The 16,213-nt window shown below is 40.0% G+C and overlaps 1 protein-coding gene across 2 annotated transcripts in view; it reads left to right on the top strand.

Annotated features, from left to right (window-relative positions):
• The first annotated feature begins 8,367 nt into the window (after nucleotides 1–8,367).
• ME2 (malic enzyme 2) overlaps nucleotides 8,368–16,213 on the top strand; it is a 63,992-nt gene continuing 56,146 nt past the window's right edge. Inside the window, exon 1 of one of the 2 annotated variants that reach the window (XR_004278005.1) lies at nucleotides 8,368–8,924. The gene's annotated coding sequence lies outside the window, so the exon portion shown is untranslated. The remainder of the gene's footprint in view (nucleotides 8,925–16,213) is intronic. The other variant, XM_032310236.1, reaches the window with a different exon arrangement.

The following is a 16,213-nucleotide window of genomic DNA, read 5'->3' as shown; positions in this document are numbered from 1 at the left end:
AACTACATTTGCCTTGGCACAGGAACTTCTTGAGGATAAAGTTTCATAGATTTCTAGAAATAAAAATTCATTCACAGCAACATGAATTAACAGAATCTAGAACTTCAGAGGTTCTTTGTGCTTCTCAAATGTTAATGTGCATGGAACCACCTGGCTGTGTTGGATGGATTCTGGTGTAGTAGGTCTGGGTAGGACCCAGATTTCATTTTTCTAACAGTCTGCTGATGCCAATGTTGCTGCTCTTCCAGTCCTCTTTTAAGAGCTTATAGCTAATGATGAGCCAGACCAGGATTTAGAATGAGTAACACCGAGCTACCATTGGCTTTAGAAAATTTTAGAGGTGACAGTAGGAAGACTGAATCACCTTCATAAAAGAAAGAAGGTACTTCCACAATGACATGACACTAGCAAATTTTACTCTCTCCAGATTATCTAAGTCCTAGAGGAAAATCAAGAGGTAAAATATTATCTATAAACACCAAAATGTTATTTTCTTTAAGGAGTAAAGATTCTTCTATTGTTAATAAGCCTATGATGGTAACTTCTTTGTTTTTCACAAACGTTTCTAGAAATTTCCTTAAGATATTTTGGTAATGAAGGGACTGCTTATTATGGTATTAATTACTGCTTATTATGGTGTTAGTTTACTCTTTTAACAGACAGCCTGATAAGTTACATTATATTAATTATTTTTAAAATAGTACTGCTTTTTAGCAGTAATTACTATCATTGGTACTTCATTGTATTTTAAAACATCATTGTTTTTTAATGATAGTACTTACCTATACCAAATGCCTTTTTTTTTTTTTTTTTTTTAAGCATCAAATTCTTGTGTCGCTTCCAAACTAGGCTGACTGGAAGCTTGTTTCTGCAGTGTCTGGCATAAATGCCTTCAGATACACTCTTTATTTTCTCTTATATTTTTAGAGTTTGCATTTTTAATGACCCTAATTTATTGTAAGATAATTCCCAGTGATGCAGTCAGCATTCATTATTAATGTTTTCTAGTCTAAGGCAGATGGAGTTGTGTAAACCTAAACATGTGATTAGCACAATCTATCCGCTTTTGCTCTAGAAGATGTGCCAACCTAAAACCAACGCGTCTACCACATATATTCTCTTTATAAGGAGAATGACCTTCTGTAATTCTCTGAAAACTCAATCATATGGATTTTCCTTAAGAAAAGACACTTGTGCTTAGATGAGTTAAAGTTGCTCTATTTTCATGGTAATTGGTCCTGATGTTTTTCCAAGCATCTTCCTTTAATTTTGAGAAAGGTGGGCAAACGTGTGTCCATCTTGAGATAACTGGCATATATAACACTTTAAGCTGCCTACTGAAGAGCTTTATAAGGAAGTTACCTGACCAGCTGTGCCCTGGAAGTCTGTCCCTTTAAGGCTCCTCCCACTTCATAGGTGAACTGGCCAAACCGGTGACAAAGCCTGAGATGGCAGCCTCAGCTTCCAAAACCACAGGACTCACACAAACTTAGCCACACCCATGTCCTTCTCTATTTGTTTAGTGACCAAGCCCTATTCCTATTTCCTCCTCCTACTTTTCCAATAATTTGGGTCTTAGCACCTTGTTTTCCCTGATCCCCTGCCTTGTAACCTACCTTTCTTAGAAGAGCTTGTGCCTTCTTTCCAGGCTTGCATGTTGTCTGTCATTTGACAACGCTGCAAGACCTGGTGAGCTACACTCCGGACAGCCAGCAATGGTCCCTTGCTTTTTCTGAGAGGGTCCAGTGGAGGACACCAAGGAAGAAGCTCAAAATGAGGGTATAAGATTCACAACCAAGTTCAGAGGCATTGACATCAAAATGAAAAGCAATGCACAAAGAAAATGGTTTATTTTATATGTGGGTTGGGGTTGATCTAAAATTCATGCAGTGAGGTGTGTAAAGCACCTCATTCAAGTGTGGTAAACTTTAACCTACATGTATACCTGTGTAGTCATCATGCAGGTTGAGATATAGAATGCTCCCTTGTTTCTTTTCAGCCAACCCCAACTCCCCCATTAAAGCTAACCTCTTGGGGCACCTAGGTGGCACAGTCATATGAATGTCCGACTCCTGGTTTTGGCTCAGGTCATGATCTCAGGGTCATGAGACTGAGGCCCGAGATGGGCTCTAGTCTCAGTGCAGAGTTTGCCTGAGATTCTTTCTCTCTCTCCTTCTCCCGTTCATGCTCTCTTTCTCTCTAAAATAAACAAATATTTTTCTTTTTAAGATTTTTATTTATTTATTTGACAGACAGAGATCACAAGCAGGCAGAGAAAGAAGGAGGCTCCCCGCTGAGCAGAGAGCGCAATGCAGGGCTCGATCCCAGGACCCTGAGATCATGACCTGAGCTAAAGGCAGAGGCTTAACCCACTAAGCCACCCAGGCATCCCTAAAATAAACAAATTTTTAAAGCTAACCACTTTATTGACCTCCATTGTCAACAATTTCTCCTTAAAAACTAAGTTCTTATAACTCACCCAGTTGTTCTTGTGCTCATGGCACTAAGTAAAATGTTATGACATTCTTTGTGAATGCACAATAAATTTAGCTTGAGTATTATAATAATATTTAAGTAATAAATTATCTGATTAATTTCAACAAAACTGAAGTTAAGAACTATACATAGCCTTCCACTAATTCATTGTACTGTAAGGATTGCATTTTTGGATCATATAAATGGATGAAGCCCTTGGAGCCAGTTGGACTTGAGAACTTGGAAAATTCTGGATTCTAAAATACATTAAAGGAGCATATACTGTATGTTAAATTCTACCTGCAGTGGGGTCTAGGGCAGCGTGCCTCATAAAAACATTAGTCATTATTACAGAATATGTACTATACAAATAGGTAAGAACAGTAGCATAAATACAAATATTTACATTATATTGGGGAAATATAGACCATAAATAGCTTTGTGACAACTCTTATTTGCCAAAAAATAAATTCTGGCACCACAAAAATTATTGATAAGAGTTTCCGGAGTTGTAGGTAATACATTACTTAAGGATATTTTTCTACCTAAGTCAAGCTTTGTTCTCATATTATATCATCCACAGAGCTTTCTAGGTAATCCAGGTATAAGAAACGGTTGCTTCTTTTGAATACTACAGCATTTTGAGCTTATTTTTCACATATTGCTTTAAATTTTTTAAAAGATTTTTATTTATTTATTTGACAGAGAGAGATCACAAGTAGGCAGAGTAGCAGGCAGAGAGAGAGGGGGAAGCAGGCTCCCTGCTGAGCAGAGAGCCTGATGCAGGGCTCAATTCCAGGACTCTGAGACCATGACCTGAGCCAAAGGCAGAGGCTTAACCCACTGAGCCACCCAGGAGCCCCGCCTTAAAATTTTTTTTATACTGAAATATTCAATTATACAAAAAGTGGAGAATATAGTATAATAAACTCCCTTAAAGATATCACCAAACCTCAATAATATCATTTTGCCAGTCTTGTTTCATCAATTCCCATTTTTACCCCTAGAATAATTTTTTTAAAGACCTATTCATTTATTTTAGAGAGAGAGAGAGAGGGAGAGAGACAGAGAGAGAGAGAGAGAGAGAGAGAGGCAGTGAGTGACAGGGTGGGGGCAGAGGGAGAGGAAGAGAGAAACTTTAGCAGACCCTGTGCTGAACCTGAAACCCAACGCAGGGTTATACCCCAGGATCCTTAGATCCCAACTTGAGTCGAAACCAAAAGTTGGCACTTAACTGACTAAGCCACCCAGCCAACCTTCCCTAGAATCATTTAAAACAAACCCAACATCATGATCCTGTCACCTCACCTGTAAATACTTAACAACACATTGTTTATTAAATTACATTTACATGAGTAAATGTTTTGTCTCCGTATTATAATGTAGACTCTGCCAGGGCAAGCATTGTATCTTTTTCATTCTTGTTTCCCAACGAGCTCTTCTCAGTAGGAAATGCTACACAAAAACATAAATTAGATTCTTGATTAATGCATGGCAGCAGACAATGGTTCTTAAACTTGAGTGTGTATCCAGAGCAACTGGAAGGTTTGTCAAAACACATAGTGCTGGACCCCCACCCCAGAATTCCTGATTTGGTAGGCCTGGGGTGGGGCCCAAGTAGTCACCTTTCTAACAAGTTCCCCAGTTCCCAAATGATGGTGGTAGTGGTGGTGACGGTTATGATGATGGTGATCTAGATTCATACTCTGAGAACTCCTTCCTTGGAACAAGGAAGATGTTGACATTTCCAAACCTGCCTATTAATTAATCAAACATTAATCATATGTGAGGGCTTGAAAGGAATAGAGGGAGAAATAATTTTTATAGTTTTTATAAGCCCCTACTCTCATGGAAATTTTACTATATGAGTAATTAAAAAAGAAATATAGGAGAATTATTAAGAAACACGGGTGCTGGAGTCCCATATCAGAAGATTTTTATTTAATTAATATAGAATAGACTTTTTTTTTTTTTTTTTTTTTGTTCCCAGGTAATCCCAATGTGTATTTACATACCATCACACCAGGCTTTACTGAAGAGGTGAGATTAGAATTTGTCCTTGACTTATGAAGAAGCTTTTAATAGCTTAAGTGGGAAGGGCCTTCCCACTTCCTAGGTGGGGGAGGCTGCGGTGGCATAAAGCTCCAAATGCTTTTTCTGGTCTTTCCAGGACATTGACCTGTACATAAAAATATTCAAAAATATTCAGAGTTTGTACAATACAGTTTGCATCCTTTTTTTCTTAGACGAATCAACCTCTAAATCCTCAGATTTCCCATATGTAAAATGGGAATAATAATTATACCTACATCATAGTATTGTCAAGACAATTAAATGATCTTAGTATAAATAAGGAACATTGTTTAGAATAATGTTTAGCAAATAAGTGCTCAATGAATGCTAATCATTATTTATTGAACATCATCCGTATGCCAGGCAGGGAACCAGAATGAGAATACTTTGCATTTGTATTCTTTTGACTTTACAATGCTGTTGTATATTTTAAAAGTCTTTATTTATTTATTTGAGAGAGATATAGATTGCAAGAGAGGGCAGGAACAGGGAGGAGAGAGAAGCAGGCTCCCCACTGCCTAGGGATCCCATAGAGGACTCGATCCCAGGACGCTGAGATCATGACCTGAGCCGAAGATAGACTTTAACAACTGAGCCACCCTAGCACCCAGGCACCCCAAAGCTGCTGTATATTTTTTATCACACTTCCTCCTTCCAGTGACCTTTGCAATAGGGAGAGAAAGTTTAATAGCACCTACATGACAGGAGAAAGCTGTGGAGTGACTTTCTAAAAGAGTGCAATAGTACGTGAACTCCAGTATTTCAAACTCCCAAAGTGTCCCGAACTCTTCAATAAAATAAGGAAGCAAACAAACAAAAACCAAAAACAAAAGCAAAAAAATGTTGAAGAACTGAGACATTTGTTCAGCTAATTTGTACACATACTTCACTTTACCTAGACAGAGGTCCCTAAGAATCTCAACAATCTTCCTTCTGTCATTCCCAGGTTATCCATAAGGGGGACATTTAATTGGCGGATAATCTGTACTCTGCTTGGAATTACATTTCTTTTCTTTTCTTTCTTTCTTTTTTAGAGATTTATTTATTTGAGAGAGAGCACAAAGAAAGGAAGACAGCACAATCTGGGAGGAGGGGCACAGGGAGAGGGAAAAGCAGACTCCCTGCTGAACAGGGAGCCCAACAATGTGCGTCTGGATCCCAGGACCCTGGAATCATGACCTGAGCCTAAGGCAGGTAGATGCTTAACTGACTGAGCTGTCCAGGCACCCCAGGAGCTACATTTCTTATTCAGCTATATTTCTAGTAAAGGATTGTCAGATAACTCCATTTACTGGAGAGAACCCTGCCTTTAGGAGAAGTTCTTTCATTCTCTTAAGAAACATCCAGAAAATGGAAAACCTAAAACTAGGCAAGTTGGAACAAGAAAGTTCTCTTCTTCAACACACACATACAAAATGGAAAAGTTAATATAGCAATTAACATGTTCTTTCATGTAACACGTACTTGGTGACCTCTTATGTGTATTATATTCTTGGTCTGGACAATACAAGAGTAGGAAAACAAATGTAATTGGAAAACATGAGTAATCATTAATAGAGACATAAAGTCTAAAACCTCCCAAGGTTTCCTCTACTGGTTTCTACAGGTGAGAACTACTGTGAAGGATACAGCTCCTAGGTTACATGACGTGGCTGTTACTCTGTAACTGGTGGCAAATTTTCCACACAACTGAAAACAGATGTGTAGAAAACCTATTATTATCATTACTCCTACTGCTGCTACTACTACTTTAGATTTGCTATCCTCCATTTGAGTTATGAGCTATTCTAAAGAAAAAAGTATGAACTAAGATATTATGGCAGGAAACAAGATCTCTGTGCATTTTAACGGTATTTGTTAGAAATTATTTTTAGCCCCAAACAACAGAAAACCCTATTTGAGTTGGTTTACACAGAGGCTTATTTCACAAAATAAGAAATATAAGGCTAGGAGCCAAGGCTGAATGTGCCTCGACAATACTACCAGGGATCCAAGGTCGTTAATTCTGCCAATATCTTTAGAGTATATACCTTCGTCCATTTGCTCGTCATCTTATGGTCCAATGATGGGTGCCATGCCTTCAAACTTTTCAGGCAAGAAGTGGAATGAAGCAAAAAGCCAAAGTATACACCAGCTGAGCCTATTTTTTAAAGCGTTTCTGTAAGTCCCACCCAGCAGCTTCCATGTATGGGACTTGAACAGGCTCCTCTTGGACTAGCACTGTCCAGCTGATATATAATGCAAGCCACAAATGGGAGCCACATATAAAATCTTACATTTTCTAGTAGCTATGTTTTTAAAAAGTCAAAAAGAGAGGAAATTAATTTCAATAACATATTTAACCAAAAATACCCCCCAATTTTTCTCATGTGTGACTAATACTTTAAAAATCAAATCAAGATCCACATTTTACATTCTTTTTTTGTATTGTTTTCATAGTCAGTCTGTATCTCAGTTTAGACAAGCTACCTTTCAAGTTCCCAATAGCCATATGTTACTGTCTTGGGTAGGAAGCCAATCACCGAAGTGTCTCAGGAGGATATATGAATTGGGGTGGGCCATCCAAATAGCAGTATCTGCCTTCTTGACAGTAGCAAATACTTCATTTAAGGAATGGAATGACCTGAATTTAACCAAAATCAGTCCCATCCATGATAGCTCACTACAATGCTTCAGACCAGGGTTATTCAAATGTAGGACAAACTGGCTTTCAAAGACAAAACAATTTTACCACTCCTAATGAAGTATTTATGATGCTTGTACTTTTTGAAATTTCCCTCATTCAGTTTGATGTTCTTGACAATGTCTGGCGAGCAGGGTTATCTGAGGTGATGCTTATATACAGTCATTTTTACTGTGGTGCTGACTATAGCAGCCATACCTATCATTTATCATCTAACTACAGTGTTCCCAAACATGCCCGCCCTTTGATGTTCCCAGTGGCCTGGTTGCTCCAGATTTTATGTAATTGCCAGTGTTTAGGAAGGGACAATGCACTGTTCTCTACTTCCACTCAATTTTCTCTATTTTACGTTCCCATCACTTTCAGTTTTCTTATTCCATGTTCCTTGACTCTTTTTGCATCCTTTACATCTTCACCTTAAGATTATCATTCCCAGCGGCGCCCGGCTGACTCAGCCCAGGGCGCATGCAACTCAGGATCTAGGGTTTGTGAGTTTGAGCCCCACTTTGGATGTAGAGATTACTTAAAAATAAAATCTTTTAAAAATAATAAAATTATCATTATCATACTTTAAAAGTGCACAAACTCATTTATAGCAAAAAATTTTTGGTGATAAGATTTTTCTGAAACAAGAGTGAAGAAAAATCCTTCAATGTCATAACCGTGAGTGGGTCAAGACGTACTAAGGTACAGTCCTCGCTGCTTTCAAAGATGACAATTTAGTGTTCCAGTGCTTTTCTGAGAGAGGACATTGAACATCTATTTATGGTGACTGTGATGATAGAGATTAGTAAATCCCCTGCGGGCCGGTAACTGTGCCAGCAGGCGTGGAGAGTGGCAAAGAATTCTGCAGAAGATGGAGGCCTCGGCACAGAAACAAAAATAGCTCAGAAATAGAAAGCGTTCCTTAAGTGCAGAGGCCTCACATTTCCCGATCCCACCTATTCCGCTTCTCCAGCCACCTGACCTGTATCCAGCTCCTAATCTCTCCTTCATCTTCTCCTGCCTCCGCTCGCTGTCCCTGATGGACCTAAACTCCCAGACTTCCTCTCGTCCCCTGGGGCTCGGAGACTGGTACCCGCGGATTTCCCGGGCCCGCCCGCGCCTGCGCAGAGCCTCTTCTCGCGCGAACGTGTAGCCATCCCCCCTCGAGTACCCCGACACCTCGGGGGATGCGCGGTCCGCCGTAAACTAGCCCCGCTCCTTTCGTGGAACAACGGGCGTCACTTGGGTCTGCTGCGGACTCCTTCAACTCTATACGTCCCCTCTCGCATTTCTCGAGATCGCGTCCCCACGGGCGCGCGCCGGCCTCTAAACAGTAACCTCAAAGAACCAGATCCAGGAAGGTCCTGGGGCGGGGAGGGGGGCGGGGGGGGGGGACGCGGGCGCGCCGGCCGCGAAGTGGCGGCCGGAGCCCCGCCCCCGGGACGACTTTCCGCCTCCGCATTGGTCCGCGTGCCTGTCAGTCTCCGCCGGGCCGCGCCGGCCCGCCTCCCTGGCTCACTACGCCGCCTGCCTGGCTACCTCGCCGGCTGTCTGCCGCCCCTGCCTGTCGGGACCTGAGCTAGCGCCAGCTCCGCGAAGCTCAGGGAAGAGGGGGGCGGACTCGGCCGCCGCTGAGCATCGCCTGAGTGGGCGGCAGGGCCGCGGCCTCTCCGCCGGCAGCACCACCTGTCGCGGACCGAGACTTCGGGTAAGGCTCCGCGCAGCACGCGGTTGCAGGCGGCCTGGCGTGGCGGGGCCGGGGCGGGGGCTCCGGGAGCGCAGCGGGGGCGGCCTCCTCCCGCCCGGCCTGCCCACCCGATTGCGGACCCGCCGCCGGCTTTCGCGCGGGCGGCGGGCAAGGACCCGCTTGGCGGATGGGCGGGGCGAGGCGAAGGGAAGCGGCTCCCGGAGCCCGGGGGAGGGCGGGGGAGCGGTCAGGTCGCGGCGGTCCCCAATACGAGCGCCCGCGGCTTTTTCCCGGGCACGGTTTCGGGGCGCGACTTTCCCGTTTCTCGACCCGCCGGTCCCAGGGCGGCGCCCTTGCTGCCCTGGGATGAGGTCCTGTGGCTTCCAGACCGCGAGAGTCGCTCTCCCCTGCGCCCTTTAAAGAACGATTTTGTGGCTTGATACCTTTTATTAAATCTCCTTCTGCAAGGATGAATTAATGACAGGAATTAGGCTCTGTGTGTGTGCATGTGTGTATGTATGTGTGTGTGCGCGCGCGCGTTTGTTCGTTCCTCTCTTTAAAGGAAGTTTGCTACAAGCTAGAAAGTTCTACGTTTGGACAGTTCTGCCTATTCGTGTGAAATGGCATAAATAGACCAGAACTGGCAGGTGTTTCTTTGACACTGTGATGACCACCTCTACTTGTGTGGTGGTGTTAGATTTGCGGTCCAGGAATTGACTTCTTTCGTGGTTACAAAAACAAGTTTAGAAAACATGTTGCCTTTTGATGAGAAGCATGATCAAAATGATACATCTTAGCAGTAGTGCTTCCTTGCAAAATGCGTTATCTCCTTATCTGATTTATTTTCCTAATGCTTGTGGCAGCTGCTTCTAAGCAGAATAGTTAATAGCATTGTTGTTTCTTTTAGTGTTGCAATTGCTAACAATAGAAGCACGTTTTAATTGTCAGTTCTGGGCCTGACATTGTTCTGTACATGAATCATCTCAAAATAACTCTTTGAGGTTGGTACTGTTATTTCTACTTAACAAATGAAGAGACTAAGGCTTAAGAAGGTTAAGTAACTTGCGCAAGATCACAGATTTTATAGGTGGCCAAGTCTGGATTTGAACTCAGGCAATTTAACAAAACAGCTCCAGCTTAGTCTCTCCTTAAGCATTGTTCCTGTTGTTCAAGTAATTGCAATGTTGTACTCATTAATTTTACTCTTAATCTTTACTCATGAATTTATTCTTTAGTTTCCAGGCATCCTGGAAGTTAGAGAAGAAACATTTGCCTGCACTTTCCTCTCCCCACCTTCCCCCTGTGTGTGTATTTGTATGTGTATGTAAAATCTCTTGTGTAACTACTAAAACCAAGTTATATGATACTATGTTACATGGTTTGCAGAAATACAGAAAAAACAACTTAACTCTTGTCTTCTAATGTTGGACCTTTAATTAGCTTTGAACTTTGATTTACAATCAGTGTTTGGCTATCTTGTGGTAGTTATAAAGACTTAATTAAAAGTTAAGCATAGAGCCCAGATATGCTGATAGAACTTTTATCATATATTAAGGAAATGTTGGGCTATGCATTTGTAGAAGTTCTTCATTCTCTTGAGAATTAAATATACTCTTGCTCAGTACTTACTTCTGAAAAAGAACTACTCACAGGTTTGTCTTACAGGGTGTTTTTGTCTTTTAAAATACACTTGTTATGGAAATATGTCAAAAATTCATAAAAGAAAACCTAATTTATCGTTTAAGAATTTCTCTTGCAAATTAACTCCTATAAAGCTGCTCATGTATAACTTGTATCAAGTTTCCTATAAAAATAAGCTATTCTTAACTATATTAAATTTTATATTAAGTTAAACTAAAATAAATTCTAATTTATGTTGGTGAATTTTCGACAAACTTAGTCATACTTCATTCATTTATTTATTTTTTAAGTAGGATCCACACCCAACTTGGGGCTTGAATTCACGACCCTAAGATTGAAACCTGAGCTAAAATCAAGACAGATACTTAACCGACAAAGCCACTCAGGCACCCCAAATTTAGTCATATTTTAAAACATAAATAATAATTGAAACCTATAGTTGTTTACTGAGGATCATTTTTAGAAGGAGGACAAAATTCATACTGTCAAAATCATTCTACATTTGATTTCCTAAAAATCTATTTTATAAAAAGTTAACTTTTATTTTAAAGTCATCGTTTTAGTTATATGGCTATATATTATATTTCCTTTGCTTAATGTGTACAAATTGCAAAAGTAATGAAAAATACTATATTGATTCTGTAGATGTTGTTCAGAATGACATTTGATGTTGCCTGGCTCTGTATACCATCCAAATTCTAATTACTTGACCTAGAGATTTAATTCGAAATAGTTTAAATAAGTGCTAACCATGAGTATCCTTATAGCTTCAAGGATTTCACAGTAGAAGATATTGATGCAGAAACTAACAGGCATTCAGAACACATCTGAGCACCACAGTCTGTCACTACTACTAATAGTGCTTAAAGAACTAACATTTATAGAGCACTTAGAGGGCACTGTGATAAGCATCTTACACAGATGATCTAATTAAAATCTTAAAATGGCACTGTTTAGTAGGTCCTGTTATTATCTGCATTTGAGTGATGAGAAAACTGCAACAGACTTATTCAAAATCAGAGTAAGAATTGGCCAAACCAGGATTTAAACCCAGTAGTTTGATTCCAGAGCTTGCCTTTACTACTCTGCTAAACTGCCTGGATATGGATTTTATTGAATAAACTTTCATGTCAAGTAGTCAGGCTCTTTATGATGATGATAAAGCTCTTAATTGCTTGATACTTTGTAAATATCATCCTTACTACACAGCTCTGCAAACCAGAGTTCCCTCTCCCTTGTTCCACTGATGAGAGAAATGAGACTTCTGAGGCAGTCCTGAGACTTTTGGACTTGATGGGCAAGTGTGTGTAGGGGGACAATTGGGACCAGACATACACTGCCAACTTTTAATTCTATTAAGGTTAAGGACTCTTTTAAGAACTATTGCAATCTACTATCACCATCTTTTCATAAAAGAAAAGACGTTTTTATCACCAAACAGCTAAGAAGATCAAAATTAGAATAGGAAAACAAAGAGAATTTTGTTTTATGAAGGACTATGTTGCATTGTTCAGTTTTTCTCAATTGGCCACACAGCAGTGAGAAATGTGTCCCAGGCTAACACCAATTCAGAAGTCGTTGGGAATGCCTGGGTGACACAGCCGCATCCAAAGTGGTGATGAGCCGAGTCCAGATTCCTATCCCAGTTGGACTGCAGAGCTCGTGCTCATTGCACTCAGTCACGACCTCTAATTTCTGTCTCCCTTGCAGTGACCTCCTTTAACCCCAAGTAGGGGGCCAGGGAGAGTTGTCTCCAGCAGCCAGTGGCCTAGCAGTTTCTGTCCTGGTCCAGCTTGTAAACACCAGAGAGTAAGTTCCAGGGCAAGGCCATGTGAAAGACACACCGTGGGGGAGAAACCAGAGGCAGATCTCAGTATTCCAGAAGCTGTCAAGGAAGCAAGCGGCTTGATTTTACATGTCAATTAAAAATTAAACTCTGCCTTTTGGTTCGTATTTTTACTTCACTCATTCTGAGAGTTCTCCTTCCAACCCACCTGCATAACAGCGTTTTATCTTGTTGCCTCTCATTGTTCTTATTACTGGTATTTAAGCCTCCCTGTCTATCTCTTATTCCTTGGTTTTAGTTTTGGCAGATTTTTTTTTTCCTTAATTCTTTTTTTAACTTATGACCACTGTTTTCAAGACACTATTAAAGTTACCTTTACATTTATTTTATTCTCTATCACTCACTAACAAAGTAATTTTAGTGATTAAACATTCTTTAATTATAATACTTTTTTGCATATAGTCTCATTTGATCATCATGATTATCTATAAGGTGGATTTGACAAGTGGTGTTATCTTTATTATACAGACTAAATTCAGTATTAGGTAGAAGCAAAACTTTAACCAGGAACTGAAAATAGATTTCATGTATTAGAATGCTGCTCTTAAGTACTAAGAGGAAAAATTTTAATCTTCGTTACTTGCAGTGTCAATTCTTCTGGCCACTAAATGTGGGACTTCTCCCCCGTCCCCTTCCGCAATTCTCCAGTTCTCAGCAGATGCTGATTGGGCTTGCTTTGATGTAACTTAATTCTGACACTGTCCATATGGAGATAGCTTCAGATCCCATAGGTTAAGGATTAGGTCCCAAAAGACAGCCCCTACTTGAGATGCCAATCCTAAGTCCCAGGTTGTGACCCATACTTCTGACCAACTCTCTATAAATTGAGGCTTCGCACAACCCCCTCTGTTTTGATGATTTGCTATAATGGCACACAGACTTACTTATATTTGCTGGTTTATTATAAAAGGATACAACTCAGGAACAGATGGAAGGGATACATAGAACTAGGTATTGATGGGGGTAGGGGTGGAGAGGCATAGAGCTTACTTGTGCTACCTGAGTGTGCCATCCCCCAGCACCTAGATGTGTTCACCAGCATGAAAGCTCAATAGATCTTGTTAAAAAGAACCCCTGCCCACTTCCCTTTCTGGAGGTTCTGGAGGCAGGGCAGTAAATTTCTACTCTCTAATGACTTGGTGTTTTTGGTGACCAGCTCTATCTGAGGCTTTGCAGTGGTCCACCCTAGGTCACCTCATAAGCATAAACTCAAATGTGATCAAAAGTGTCTTCTTATGAGTAACAAAAAATACTCCTCTATCATTCAGGAAATTCCAAAGATTTTTTAGGAGCTCTGTTGCAGGAACTGGGGACAAAAACCAAATATATTTCTTTTTTTAAAAAATATTTTATTTATTCATTCATAGAGGGGGTGCAGAGGGAGAGTGAGAGGCAGTGAATCTGAAGCAGACTCCACCCTGGAGCCTATCTTGGGGCCCGACCTCAGGATCGTGAGATCATGACCTGAGCAGAAATCAAGAGTCAGACATGTAACTGACTGAGCCCCCAAGATATATTTCTCATCATACCACAAGTACTGATGACAAAATAATTTTTTTTCAGATTGTCTTTGATTTAAAGTAAAAAGTATTCTATACTATACCGTAGATTTGCCTACCTCACCAATATACTAGAATACTAATCCAGTTTTTTGGTAACAAAGTTTTAGTGTTGACAGATAATGCTGTCTGTCCTGGAAGAACCACACAAACACATAATCAGTGCTACCATTTCAGTCTTTGAAATTTATTTTGAAATGATCTGAATGGCTTTGGTTGCATATGTCATACTTCTTGGCCCCTTAATGCTTCACTGTGTTTTCAGGACAAGTATATCTCTTCCATATGGTTATCAAATACAGAAAATTTAAAATTTTACAGTACTTTTATTTAAGCTACAGTATATCTTCTAGTTTTTCCAGTTGTCCCAATAAGTGTCCTTGATAGCATTTTTTTTTGTATTCAGGCTTTGCATTTAGTTGTCATATGCTCAGTCTTCTTTAAATTGCAATAGTTCCTTAGTGTTTGTCTTTCACTAACATTTTTTTTTAAAGATTTTATTTATTTATTTGACAGAGAGAAATCACAAGTAGATGGAGAGGCAGGCAGAGAGAGAGGGAAGCAGGCTCCCTGCCGAGCAGAGAGCCCGATGCGGGACTCGATCCCAGGACCCTGAGATCATGACCTGAGCCGAAGGCAGCGGCTTAACCCACTGAGCCACCCAGGCGCCCCTGTCTTTCACTAACATTTTAAAGTGACCCAATTATTTTGTTGTATATCTCTCATAATTCTTTTTTATTATTACTGAAGTATATTTGGCATATGACATTGTGTAAATTTAAGGCATATAACATTAATTAGATATATTTATGTATTATAATATGATTGCCATTGTAGTGATAATTGTCACCTCTCATGTTATATAATTACCATTTTTTTTTAATGGTTGGAACAATTAAGACCTAGTCTCTTAAAAAGTTTGATGGTTATAATACAATGCTATCTATATTCACTATACTACGCATTAGATCTTTAGGACTTATTATTTCTTAGGACTCTCATTGCAAGTTTGTATCTTTAAACATCTGTCCTGTCCTCCCACCCCCAGTCCACATCTCTTGTGATTCTTTTTTTTTTTTTTTAATTTTGTTTATTTATTTGACAGAGATCACAATTAGGCAGAGAGACAGGCATGGAGAGAGAGGAGGAAGCACGGTCTCTGCGGAGCAGAGAGCCCGATGCGGGGCTCGATCCCAGGACCCTGGGATCATGACCTGAGCTGAAAGCAGTCTTTAACCCACTGAGCCACCCAGGCGCCCCTCTCGTGATTCTTGATGTCCTTGTAATCATATAAATTTTTTGTTTTTGTGGACACATTTATGCACCACATTTATAGGAAATATCCAGAATAGGTAAATCCATAACGACAGAAAACAGGTTGCTGGTTGCGGGCACTGGAGGAGGGAAAGAACTGCTTAAATGGGTCGTGTTTCCTTCTGGGATGGTGAAGATGTTTTGGAACTAGGCAGAGGTGGGTTGCACAACATTATGGGTTTTCTAATCCCTCTCAGTTGTTCACTTTGAAATGGCAAGTTTTGTTGTGTGAATTTACTTCCATAAAAATTAACTTAAAAAATAATCTCACTGTAATGGTTTGCTGCACTCCGTATACAAACCTTGATTTCTAAGCAAGTAAAAATTCCAGTAAAAAACTTATTGTGGGATAATTGCAATGATTTGTAATGACTAAGATAAATGGGCTTTGCAAGTTCATTTTGGGTGGGAGAATTGATATGCAGAAGAATCTATTGTATTCTTATTTTAAATATTTAATGTGCAATGTATTATGTGGAGTTTTCCATTTTGAAAAATTTCCATGTGTCTGTGATGGTCGTGAAAAGGCAAAAACATGTTTTCTAGCCAATTTGTGTATTTTTTATATTAAGTAACAGGTTTTTTGAAAAGAAAAATATTTAGTATATTACCTTTAAACACTGACTATGTTAATACATTAAAATTATAAGCTAGATTAAAAGTTTGAATGGTTTCTCTTCCTCTGGATGTTTATGTTCCAGGCTTTCCTGGTAACTTACTTTTCCACCTTCAACCTAAACTCCCATATGCATTTACATGGACCATACCGTATGTCTTTGTTTACTAGATGTTACCTTGTTTCTTAATTGCTAGATTTCTTTCTTTCTCTCACAATCAAGAGATACATACCTTGCCACACTTGTGGCTTAGAAAAAGAATAAGAGTTTAGCACACTGTAGTATACAGTACATACAAAATAACAATGATGACTAACCAGGGGCTTAGAGTAT

This window comes from Mustela erminea, chromosome 13, assembly GCF_009829155.1.
Source record: "Mustela erminea isolate mMusErm1 chromosome 13, mMusErm1.Pri, whole genome shotgun sequence".
Taxonomy (NCBI): Eukaryota; Metazoa; Chordata; class Mammalia; order Carnivora; family Mustelidae; genus Mustela; species Mustela erminea.
Note: the sequence above shows the minus strand (reverse complement) of the source record. Positions and strands in the feature narration are given on the sequence as shown.